This window comes from Molossus molossus, unplaced genomic scaffold (assembly GCF_014108415.1).
Source record: "Molossus molossus isolate mMolMol1 unplaced genomic scaffold, mMolMol1.p scaffold_m16_p_1, whole genome shotgun sequence".
Taxonomy (NCBI): Eukaryota; Metazoa; Chordata; class Mammalia; order Chiroptera; family Molossidae; genus Molossus; species Molossus molossus.
In genome coordinates, this window is record NW_023425344.1 from 157,849,002 (window position 1) to 157,858,478 (window position 9,477).

At 41.8% G+C, this 9,477-nt stretch overlaps 1 pseudogene; it reads right to left on the reverse strand.

The window, feature by feature from the left end:
* Positions 1-9,062: 9,062 nt before the first annotated feature.
* Positions 9,063-9,218, reverse strand: LOC118620080 (annotated as a pseudogene).
* Positions 9,219-9,477: the final 259 nt, after the last annotated feature.

Sequence of the window (9,477 nt, forward strand, 5' to 3'; positions counted from 1 at the left end):
TTCAGCGGTTAGAGCGTTGGCTTGTGGTCCAGAGAGACCCGGGTTCAATTCCTGCTAAGGGCACGTACCTCGGTTGCAGTTTGTCCCCGGCCCTGGTTGGTTGTGCGGGTGGCAGCCACTCGATGTGTTCCTTTCACATCGATGTTTCTCTCTCTCTCTCTGTTCCTCTCTCTCCCTCCCACTCTACCTGAACCAAAAAAAAAAAAAAAAAGAAGAAAAAGATTAAATATATTATGCAGAAGACGATGTAGTCAGTAAAATGATGCTCTACACTCATATTTATTTATATGACAGGTGTTTTTCATATATCAAATGGTAAGAAAAAAGAGGTTATAAAACAAAATGTATCACCCAGCCTGTGTGGCTTACTGGTTGAGCATTGACCCATGCACCAAGAGGTTGCTGGTTCGATTCGTGGTCAGGGCACATGCCCAAAGTTGTGAGCCAAATCCCCAGTAGGGGGCATGCAGGAGGTGGCCAATCGATGTTCTCACTCATCAGTTTCTTTCTCTCTCTCCCTTCTTCTCTCTCTAAAATCAATAAAGAAAAAAAAAACTTAAAAAAATAATTTAAAAAAATGTATCATATAATCACTTTTTGGGTTTGTTTCAAAATTATCTTCCAGTAGTATGAGGTCTCAAAAGCCTCCCATAGCAGAAAATTTAAATGCTATACAGAACACAACAAATTGATGTTTTTAAAATTCCTTAATGATCTCCCCAAAATAAAAGTTATCTCCCAAAGGCATCCCCCTGAAGCCAACAAAATAAAACAATACAAAACATAAGGTAAATAGTAAATAAACACAGAGTTCATCTAACTGGAAACCTAGTATTTTGGAGGACTGGGTAGGGGATGGGAGGTTGGGGGAGAACCAGAGAGTAAGCCCTAGGGTCTTTTTTTTTTTTTAATGGTCACTCCTCACCGGAGGATATTTTTCCATTGATTTTTAGAGAGAGTGGAAGAGAGGAAGGGAGGGAGGGAGACAGAGAAACATTGATGTGTCACGTCGATTGGTTGCCTCCCACATGACCAGGAATTGAACCCTCAACCTTTTGGTACTTGGCCAACTCTCTAACTGCTGAACCAAACTGGTCAGGGTGAGGCTACATTCTTAATGGAAAGAATAAGGTTCGCCTGCTTGCAGAAGGAACCTACAAGGAAACCTGTCTAGGCTGCAGCACTCGATGTTAAAATTAATAAAAATGTTAGTTTCCCTGTGGGACCTGCTCTCTTTCCCTCTGATCAAATAAACCATACACTGAAAATTTTAAGTAGCTCAAGATTATTAATGCTCTCTGGAGTCCAGCAGATGCAAACTGAATCCTCCTTTGAAGAAAGCATCCTCAATCTAGGTTTCTGGATTAAATTCAGCCCAATATAAACTTACAAAAAATGTACTAAATATATAGAAGGATTCAAATCACCATGAGGGAGAATCAGCAGGAATAATAATCACCAGTTTTAGATCTTTAAGGATGTCAGAGTTTGGAATAATCAGATAATTGAAAGAAGCTATTGTGAAGTGCTTAATGAATAAAAGATGGAGCAGAAAAACTGAATAAAAAATCAGAGAAAATAAAAATACCCAGATAGATTTAAAAAAACAGAATATTAAAAAAACTTTTATGTAACCATTATAATTAAAATCACAATGCTTGGTTAAACAGAAGATACAGCTGAAGAGAGAAATAGTGTGCTAAAATGAATCTGAAGAAATTCCCCAGAATGCAGCAGAGACAAACAGATAGAAAACAACTCTCAGATTGGTTTCCCATGAGGGGAGAAGAGGGAAAAAATGGGGGCAAGACAATATTTGAAAAGAAAATGGCTGAGAAATTTCAAAAACTGATGAAAGGCAAGAATCCACAAATATAGGAAGCACAATTTATACCAAGAAGGATAAATATAAAGAAACCCACATCTAGATACATTTTAGTGACACTGCAGAACAATGAAGACAAAGAAACAATCTCAAAGGCTAGAGAGAATAAAGAATACATAGATTGCCCTGGCCGGTTTGGCTCAGCGGTTGGAGCGTTGGCCTGCGGTCCTGAGAGACCCGGGTTCGGTTCCCGCTAAGGGCGCGTGCCTTGGTTGCAATTTGTCCCCGGCCCTGGTCGGTTGTGCGGGTGGCAGCCACTCGATGTGTTCCTTTCACGTCGATGTTTCTCTCTCTCTCTCTGTTCCTCTCTCTCCCTCCCGCTCTACCTGAACAGAAAATGGAAAAATGTCCTCGGGTGAGGATAAAAAAAAAAAAAAAAAGAATACATAGATTATTTACAGAGGAACACAACTAAACCAGTAGTATACTTCTCAATAGCCATGGTGAAAGCCAGAAGACACTGGAATGATTTAAAGTGCCAAATAATAATAATAATAATAATAATGAAAAATCTGTAAACAAAGAATTGTATAATAAATTTTTTTCAAGAACAAAAGTTTTAAAAACGACATTTTCAAATAAATAAAAACTGAGTTTACCACCAATAGAGTCTTCTGTAAAGAAATTTCTAATGAGTGTGCACCAAGAAGATAAAGAAAACTTACCTGAAATGGAACACATGAAATAAATACAAGAAGGAATAGCAGTTTTTCAATAAGTTCAACCACAAACCAATTAGCATCATATTAGACCCATAGAAATGAGAGGGGGTGGCTCACTGATTTAAAAAAGGTTCTGCAGCCCTGGTCAGTTTGGTTCAGTGGCTGGAGCATCGGCCTGCAGACCAGAGAGTCCCAGGTTCGGTTCCCGCTAGGAGCACGTACCAAAAAAGAAAAAATAAAATAAAATAAATAAGTAAATAAAAAAGGATCTGCTACCAGCAATTCCACTTCTGGGTATATACCCAAATAAATTGAAAGCAGGGGCTCAAACAAATATTTTTATACCAATGATTATAGCAGCATTATTTGCAATGGCCCAAAGGTGAAAACAACCCCAAATGTCTATCAGCGGACGAATGGGTATATACAAAATGGGAGTGTGTATATATATATACACACATATATATACACAATATATATACACAATATATATACACTATACACACACACACACACACACACACACACACACTAGAACATTATTCAGCCTTAAAAAGGAATAAACTTCTGACACGTGCTACAGTGTGGATGGATGAACTTTGAAGCCATTACGCTAAGTGAAATAAGCCAGTCAGTAAAAGGCAAATATTATATGATTTCATTTATATGAGGTCCCTAAAATAGTCAAATTCATAGAGACAGAAAAGAGAATGATAGTTACCAGAGGTGAGGGAGTGGAGTGAATGGAAAGTCAGTGTTAACAGGTACAAGAGTTTTAGTTTGGGGAGATGAAAAAGTTCTGGAGATGGATGGTGGTGATGGTTACACAACAACATGGATGTGCTAATGCCACTGAACTGCACACTGTAGATTTTTATGTACATTTTACCACATAATAAAGAACTCCTAAAAATTCCATGTATGAGGTGCAGAGATACAAATATTTATTTTAATACATATTTAGTTATTTGATTTCAACATTAAATTTTGATGGAAAAAGTAAGATATATATATATATAGATAGATAGATAGATAGATATAAATAAATATAGAAATATATTTAAATAGACAAATAGAAAAGTGTTTCAAGTAATGACTGGTGGGTTTACAAGCTATTTTCTTTTCTTATATTTTCTATTCATACTTTTTATCTGTATTTTCTAAGTTTCTAAACCGAATTCATAAAAGTTATGTAGTAATGCTACATTTCAGCCTCCTCTTTACTCCGAGGACACTCCCAGAGAGGCAGCAGCTCCCTGTCCCACCTACCACTACCCTAATTCGGAAATCTGCTCTGGGCTGCCCCCTCTTGACTTCTTGCAGCTCTAAGTAGGCCTGCTGGCTTCACCTTTGATACCTGATTGGTTAGCCCTTGGGGGTCCAGTGATGAGTAGAATTTTGATAGACTTGGGAGGTGGTTCTAGTCAAGAGCAAAGGGCAAAGTTCACAGTGTGAACTTTGGGAAAGGAAAGGAGTTCAGATTGGCTGAATGACCTTTGTTTTCCTCCCATGCTTCATTATTATCCTCATATCATCAACAATGGTAAAAGCTAGTCTGGGGGGGGAGGGGTGTGGCGGGAGCGGGGAGGAGAGTGTCAAAGGGGGAAATGGGAGGGGCATCTGTAATTTAAAAAAAAATTAAGTATTAATAAATAAATAAAAATAAAAGCTAGTCTTTTTATACTTGATAGTTCACAAAGTCTTTTCACATTAAGTCATCACAAGCCTGTGAGGTTGGACCATTTGTCAAGTTTTGCAGATGAAGAAATAAAAAAGATCCCGTTTTTTGTCTGGATGTAAAGGACAAACTGAAAGTGCTAAGAACCTTTTTTCTGTGACCCTCCCACTGGCACAAGTCTGCTCTGCTCATCAGGGAAACCCTTATCTCTGCTCCCAGCTGTGGAAAAACAAACCTTGACCAGAGAAGGAACGGGTGCAGTTATGGGCGAATGCTTTGAGACTGGGCTGCACTCAACTTGCAAAAGTCAAAAAACAAACCCCAGGGTTTGAGCAGAGAAGAGTTATGGAGAGAATGTTCCACTTTCAAAGGGGTCTGTGATACCTTGATTTATGATAAGAAATATATATTTGGTCTTCGACCTTATTCCTGGCAACAGGCCTCTTAAAACTCTTGGAATATCCTTTGAAGAGAGTAGGAAAAGGTGTCTTTTTTATGTTAATGAAATGCCTTTTGGAAAACCCTTCGGTAACCTAAGATGGGGGCTGGTTGCCAGAGGAAACACCCAGTGTTTGGAGAGTTGGAACTTTTAGTCTCACCTGCTCCAAGGAGGGCAGAGGAGCTGGAGTTTGAATCAATTGCCAATGGCCAATGATTCAGTCAGTTATGTCTATGTATGAAGCCTCCATAAAAACCCCAAAAGATGGGGTTCAGAGAGCTTCCAGGTTGATGAACAAGTGTAGGTGCTGGGAGGATGGTGCCTGGTGAGGGCGAGGAAGCTCCGATCCCTTTCCCCACACCTTGCCCTGTGCACCTCTTCCATCTGGCTGTTCCCCAGTTATTTCCTTTTACAATAAACTAGTGTTTGGTAAGTAAAATATTTCTCTGAGTTCTGTGAGCCGCTCTAGCAAACAATCGGATCCAAGGTGGAGGTTGTGGGAACCTCCCATTTATAGTCAGTTGGTCAGAAGTACAGGTGACAATCTGGATTTGGGATTGGCGTATAAATGGGGGTGTCAGTCTTGTAGGGCTGAGCCCTGAACTTGTGGGATCGGATGCTATCTCCAGATAGATAGGGTTAGAATAGAGTTGAATTGTAGGACACCGTGCTGGTGTCAGAGAATTTCATAGTGTTGTGGGAATCTCTCCCTCACCACATGCACATCCATTGGAATTGGGTTCAGAACCGTTAGGGTCTCACCCACGGTGGCCCCTGCTTCTCTCTGCCCTTGGGGTTCCTTTTTTGGGTGCCCCTTTCAGTGGCCAGGCATGCTCCTGTCCTTTAACATGCCAAGTAAGGCTAAAGCCGCTTTTAACTTGTTTTTCCTTAGCTAAGCTGAGAGTCTGATGCTTTCATACCTGCCTTAGCAAAATGGTTTTTATTGATTTCTTTAAAGAGAGAGAGAGAAACATTGATGTGAGAGAGAAACATCGACCAGCTGCCTCCTGCACACTCCCTACTGGGCATTGAGCCCCCAACCTGGGCATGTGCCCTGACCAGAAAGCAAACCAGGACCTCTCAGTCCAAGGGACAATGCTCAATCCACTGAGCCACACCACCAGGCATGCCTCAACGAAATGGTATCCCTGCTTGTCATCTGTTTGTTTCTTCACAGAGCGCATTTTGAAGTGATGCTCCATTGGCAGAACTTAAGTTGCCTGTCTACACACTCAGGGCAAGGGAGGCTGGAAAGGGTAACCTCTTTTTATTCTACCTTTGCCCATGGGACTAAAAAGATTCTGAGCAGCTGTAAATGGTTAAGTGTTCACACACATACGACAACCATTATGCACCTTCTAACAATGTGGAGTCCTATCTTCATTTTCTGTGTCTATTAATGTGCTCTCTCCGCCCCTCTCCTCCCAGTGGGGAAGGCCGGTGCTTCAAGTTGCTTTCCTAGCTGGATAGCCTAATGGTCAAAGTACAGGGTCTCAGGTCAGGCTACCTGGGATTGAATTCTGGCTCTACAAGTTACTAGCTGTTTGACATTTAGCAAGTTACTCAATCTCTCTGAGCTTCAGTTAATAATACTTATTGGAACCCTGGCCAGTTTGGCTCAGCAGTTAGAGCATCGGCCTGTGGTCCGGAGAGACCCAGGTTCAGTTCCCATTAAGGGCATGTACCTCGGTTGCAGTTTGTCCCCGGCCCTGGTTGGGTTGTGTGGGTGGCAACCACTCGATGTGTCCCTTTCACGTTGATGTTTCTCTCTCTCTCTCTTTCCCTCCCTCCCACTCTATTTGAACAAAATATTGAAAAAATGTCCTTGGGTGAGGATAGGAAAAAAAGACACCTTATTGGGTCTGGCCAGTGTGGCTCAGTGATTGAATGTCAACCCATGCACCAAGAGGTTGCCAGTTCGATTCCTGGTCAGGACACATGCCCAGGTTGTGGGCCCGATCCCCAGTGGGGGGCATGCAAGAGGTGGCCAATCGATGTTCTCTCTCATCGATGTTTCTATCTCTCTCTCCCTCTCCCTAAAAAGCCAATAAAGAAAAAAAAAATACCTATTGGATTGGGTTGCTGTGAGGATGAAATGAAATGAGACATGAGAGAGCACAGCGCATTTCAGGCACATATTACATGCTTAATAAGTGATAGGTAATAATACAATAACCATAATTGTTTTTCCAAGCTGAGAAGCATTTCTAATTCTCAGTTTACTTGTAGAGCAGAGACAAATGAGTTAACAGCTGCTCAGTGAAACAGTAAGCTTTTCCTTCTGCTGGTACATTCCCAGCCCCACCCTTCCTCCAAGGGCCCCTTTAATGACTCACCCCCTCAGGTATTCTCTCTTCTCTCTCCCAGCCAAGTGTTCCGAGGGAGCAGTGGAGGAAGTCGATCGTTTCCCTCCTCTGGCCTTGAGGAGAGAGAGCTTTAATCCCGGGTCTCTAGCTTCTCCCCTGAAAGGATTTAGGTTGTCTGCCTGACACAAAGTTGCTCAGCAAGATTGAGATGCCGTTGTTAACCCAAGCATGGACTTGGGGCCTGAAGCAGCTGCTTTTGGTGCCCCAGGCCACATGTCCTCAGTCCACCTTTGACGTGAACTGCAGCTGTGGTGGATGGTCCCATGCAGGGTGCCCCATGCAGAGGCCTTGTCTCTGTTTTTCTCCCTCCGTTGATAGAAGTGTGGCAAGGGGAGAGGAGAGTTAATGCATCAGTGCCCCAGCCTCCTGATCTGCAGATCTTCAGAGAGGCGCTGGCTGGGCTGAGCTCCACATAGTAGCTCGCTCTTGAACTTTTTATTAGCTTTTTCTCCTTCTCTGACTTACATTCTCGCCTCCCTTCCTCCTGATCCCTGGACCACCCTCCAGGAAGTCTCAAGTTCTGGTCTCAGGCACTGTTTTCAGGGGAACAAAATCCAAGTCCTTTGCCCTGTTTCCTCCTCATTGTTTCTCCTCTGAATGTCTTTGTGACTAGGACCCCTCCCTATTGGGAAGAAAAGAGGAAAGAAGGAAACAGAAAAAAATCAGACTATCTCAGAGATGGGGCGTAATGTATTTTGCCATCTAGAATGGGCTAAGGACTCTCTCATCTGTTATTTCACTCAAATTTTAACAATAAACTGGTGAGGCAGATTATTATCAGCCCCATTTTATGGATGAAGAAACAGGGAACTGTGAGGGGTTAAATAACCCGCCCAGCCCAAGGTCATAAACAACTTGGTGGCAGAACGGGGTTTTATGCTTTCAGCTACTTCCCTTTATGAGTGAGGTTCTTTGAAAGAATCTGGAAGCAGGACTTTTTTTTTAAACCACACTCAATTTATCGGCATTGTCAATCTAAGAACAAGACAGGTATTTTTTTTTCCCCATGAAGTGAGACCATTTTCTTTCTTTCTTTCTTTCTTTCTTTCTTTCTTTCTTTCTTTCTTTCTTTCTTCTTTCTTTCTTTCTTTCTTTCTTTCTCTCTTTCTCTCTTTCTTCTCTTTCTTTCTTTCTTTCTTCTTTCTTTCTCTCTTTCTTTCTCTCTTTCTTCTTCCTTCCTTCCTTCCTTCCTTCCTTCTCCTTCCTTCCTTCCTTCCTTCCTTCCTTCCTTCCTTCCTTCCTTCCTTCCTTCTTTCCCTCCCTCCCTTTCTCTCTCTCTCTCTCTCTCTCTCTCTCTCTCTCCCCCCTCCTCCTCCTCCTCCTCTCTCTTCTTTTTTATAAGCAGAAGTCTGTTGGGACTTTTGAGGAGTTTGCAAATTTTTCTCCTTTTTATTGAATTTATTGAGGTGACACTGGTTAACAAAATTATACAGGTTTCAGATGCACAATCCCACAACACATCATCTGTACACTGTATTGTGTGTTCACCATCTGGAGTCTCAAGTCAAGTCTCTGTCCATCACCATTTATTCCCCCTATATCCTCCTTCACCTTCATCCACATCCCCACCCCCCGACCCCAGTTATCACCCACTGTTGTCTGCTTCTATGAGTTTTTTTTTTCTTTTCTCTCTCTCTCTCTTTTCCCCCTCAATCCCTCTACCACCACCATCCCCAATCCCTCCTCAGCTATCAGCCTGGTTTCTATGTGTCTGTCACTATTTTGCTATTTTGCTTGTTAGTTCATTTTGTTCATTAGATTCCACATATGAATGAAATCATATGATACTTGTCTTTCTCTGACTGGCTTATTTCACTCAGCATAATGCTCTCCAGGTCCATCCATGCTGTTGCAACGGGTAAGATTTCCTTCTTTTTTGACCAAGTAGTATTCAATTATGTAAATGTACCACAGCTTTTTTTTATCCACTCACCTACTGATGAGGCACTTGGATTGTTTTCTGTCTGCCATAACATGTGTCCACACATCTTCATCTTGAAAATGTAGCATTTCAAGCTTTAGTCAGGATAGTCTATTCTTTTTTCATTTTCACAACTTTTATGCTGCTGCCCGAAGTTTTCTTGGCATTTGCTTTGAACTCTGTTTTCAGTGCATCTTTCACTGCTTTTGCACAGGTCTGGGCGCATGGGCAGTAGCTGAATCCAGCCCGTTGCTAGTGCACCACCATGATGTCAGACCCAGTCTGGAGCACGCCTCAGTGTTGGCTCAGCCGGCGACCCAGGAAGCAGGATTTTAAATCAAGTGAGACTATTACAGTATTTTTTAATTAAATATTTTAACAGTTTTATTGAAATAAACTTTCAATAAACTGCATGTGTTTAAGGTGTACAGCGTGATGAGTTTTGACATATGTATATGCCCATGAAACCATCAGCACAATTAGGATAGTGAGCATATTTATCAGACCCAAAAGTGTCCTTGTGCCC